The sequence below is a fragment of the Bidens hawaiensis genome, unplaced genomic scaffold (assembly GCF_021521415.1).
Source record: "Bidens hawaiensis isolate Kalapana, Puna unplaced genomic scaffold, B.hawaiensis_p1.1 tig00032103_1, whole genome shotgun sequence".
Taxonomy (NCBI): Eukaryota; Viridiplantae; Streptophyta; class Magnoliopsida; order Asterales; family Asteraceae; genus Bidens; species Bidens hawaiensis.
In genome coordinates, this window is record NW_027495446.1 from 98,890 (window position 1) to 102,786 (window position 3,897).

The window sequence follows — 3,897 nt, forward strand, 5'->3', positions numbered from 1 at the left end:
GGTGAAAATTAATAAAATGAATTAGTCTTGACTTCATTACTTTATTAATTTGCAAGTAAACTCGGGTGGTGTATAAATAGTTGAAATCGTAAATGAAAAAAGCAAACGAATGGTAGCTGGCTATATGTCAAATGAGACCGTACATGTTTTATTCTATTTGGGAAGTGGCATAAAGCTATAATGTCTGTTCTTGTGAAATGATGTATAATACAGTTTTTCTTTCTTTTTTTTTAAAAATTAATTAATTAATTTTTTTGGGGTAGTTTTTCAGAAAATAGCGTCTTTCTTTGAATGAAGAATTAGGGAATTACATTATTGTGATAAAGTTAATCAATAGAACTACAAATTGCCGAAATACCAATTATAACCTTTATAGCATACAACACATGACCAACAATTCCACTAAACTAAACGTATGTACAATTTCTTTCTTAGTGTATATAAATAAAATTCCTACTATTTGTAACGACAAAGTACTCATGCAACTCTTAGTGTTATCTCAGCTGAAATGTGAGTACCACAAATAAAAATTTACGAGCTAGACGAGAGAAATTAAATTCATATATATCAGATATAACTATCATTAATTGTTGATTAAAATGTCACCTGTAAGTATGTGACATATGGTTAATACGTTTATAAATATATAAACAGATCGAACAATAGTAGTAATAATAATATTAAATATTAATAATAACTAATAACAAGATTTATGACTATTATTTATATTTATATTTTTTTAGAATAGTTTTTAAAATATAAACCTTTATATTGACTACAAGACTTGAACCTCACGTACTATATGAAGAGATGTCATTATCCAACACATTGTGTTACTTCACCGAATGCCTTTGTGTAGAAAAATAGGCAACGTACATAAATTGTGCCAAAACACCAAATTGTTTGCAACCAGTTAACAGTATAACATCAATTCGTTGAACAATATCCTCCCAAAAGCTACGGGAACAAAACCAGATGTAGTAAATTGACTTGACTACATATAAGATGCTTATAATAACCATTTTTATTTCACAAATATAACCTTAATTAAAAGTTTAAGCTTTTAATATTTTCACACCTTATTAAAATCTTTAGTTTTTACAAACATTTAATGACGCGAGTACTGCAATGTAATTGTAATATTTGTTCTACACGAAAATGTTTTCTTTCTAGGTTCAGTACTTACAAAATATTACATTTGTTCTACATGAAAACCAATCATGCATGGTGACAACGGCTAAACATATATGTCATATTCTACCGAAAAGGCATCACGAGTTTGCTCACCTGTCAAACCCAAGGTTGGGTCAGCGAGAGTGTTGGCCTGCCACTGCGACTCTAATAATACTTTGGAAATATCAACTCTGGTATTATCGTATCAAAGAAAAACAAATGCATTATTCTTTTTTCTTTACCAGTAAAACGAATTTTCATTAACCACAAACAACCCGAGTATAACGACTCAACAAGAAATATGCTATATATATCTTATAAATGTTCCAATCTTACTATATATTTTTGTATAAACTTCGTCTACCTTTTTCATCAATGTATATATGGTAAGTATGAAGAACAAATGTTTTAATAAATTATATTTAGAAAACTACTTTGAATAAGATTACCCTCTCCATTAGTGCAGAAAAGATTGCACAGATATAGAAAGCAACAAATTCCATGCATATTAAAACTCCAAATAATTCAAAAGCAGATGTCAGACGATCAGATGGAGGCAGCCCCACAATTGAATGGTTAATTTAGATCTACGACCAGTGCTCTTGATGGCTCATGAACAAATTACTATTTTATTCCAAGTATATAGTTTTATTGATTGTTTTATACACTGATCATACTACACTATAAACCTAATCATAATATATAAAGTTGAAAAAGTAAACCATCTTGCAGGGAAGAGCCCACTCACATGAGGGTAGTCAGAGGTGTGTAATTGTAAATTAGGTTATTAATTAAGAGCACCGGCTGTACACTAGCCGAATCGAATTAAATCGAGTAATGGCTTGTTCGTGCTTAGTCATTTACAAACTGAACCGAGCCGATTGGCTCATTTATAAATCGAGCTGATTATTTTTCGGGCATTTTTCAATTGATCATCAAGCTAGTTTCGAGCCTTCCTTTTTTTTAAACTTTAAAAACTTCTATAAGAAACAAATTTGAAGTTAGATATATCATGCAAGAAAACAAACTTTCAGTAGTCTGAAAACATGAAGCGAGCTAAAATGAAACTATGAAGTTGACATAGTGAGAGAAATTTAACAAGTCTTTAAAGAAATGCGTGTGTATGTGTGTATATGCACGTATATAAAATTAATTCAAGCCAATTGGACTACACCGGACCGAGCGTATATTTGCTCATGATTGGCTCGTTTACGAACCAAACCACGCCAATCGTTACAAATCGAGTTGAAATGAACGGCTTTTTACAAACGAGCGAGTGACGAGTGAGAAACTGTTTAGACAACCCTAATTAAAGGATGCATTCCGCGGTGACCGAATCCGGTGCTGGAATATCAATTGATGGTTTTAAAACGTGGAGATAACCCACTTGATCCAAAGTGGGGACAGACTATCTTGATTGCAATACTATAAGTAATAATTAAATAAATAAGAATAAAAAAATATATTATCCTGAATGGTCTTATTATAATCATGATTGGGAACGCTCTTCAAGGCGGATGAGTTTGAATACCTACAGCCAAAGGCAAGCAAACAATGACGGTAGCCTTGGCATTGGCAATGAACCACTGCTTCATGTGCTGCTACAATTACTGCCGTCTTCTTCCAAATTAAATGTAGGACCCCACACCACTTGTATTTCATCCTTGGTTTTGTAAAACTTCTATATACAAGTAATCCGAAGGAGTGTAATATGTAGGATATTGAATAGACAAGTGTATAAATAAGAAAATGAGTTTTTTACCCACAATCAATAGATTACAAAACTTGTAAATTTTTTTTATAAGAAACAGAGCTCATATTAATATATTCTTGTATAACAAGACACACTCTGTGGTCCTAGTAGAGGGTGCTAAGCACCAGATGCGTACAGGCATGGGCGAAGTGCGATGGGCACAATGTAGCGCTTTGATGGCACACCCATTGTGCTACGCGGCGGATTTAGATAAGCCTCATCGCGTTACGTGATGACGTATAATTATCCGGAAACTTTTGCGGCTGTCGCACTACGCGACGGATGCTTAAGTAACTCATCGCGATACGCAACGTGAAGGTTACGATGACGAGACACATTGTCTGCCACGTGGCCTCGCTAGGGTTGACTCGGCAAGGCTATAGGCTCGTGTCGCTACGACGGCCTTTGTTTATGGTTATCGCGATACGCGACTGAACCAAAAATCGGCTATAAAAGGGGAGTCAATCAGCATTCATTCTTCGTCCAAAAATCTTGTTCTATCACACTTTCTCTTATATAGAGGGAATTAGTATAATATCTCGAGTAGTCGTAACGATACCCTCTCCGATCGATAAAAGCTAATTTGTACACCAATCCAAAAGCTCTGCTTGAACAAGGTAGGACATTGTGTTATCGTGTAAAGTTTTTAATCTCATGATTATCGATTTATACTAATCTAGATATACTACATTTTGTTTAACCTAGGTGCTTACTACCAGGAAGCTTTTTAATTGTAAACTTACAAGGTGAGACATTCGAGTTTTTGTTCAACTCACATTTGCATGTGACAACTGGTTTTCCAATACTGTCATGATGATTTTTAAAATCTATCAACTTCATGACAGATAGTCCAAGTGCTTTCAAAATATTTTCAAATGATTTTAATTATATTACAGTGATTAAGTCTCTGTAGACTTACAATATGGTTACTATTGGTATTGTGGGGTTTTATATACAAGGCTTGCCTAATG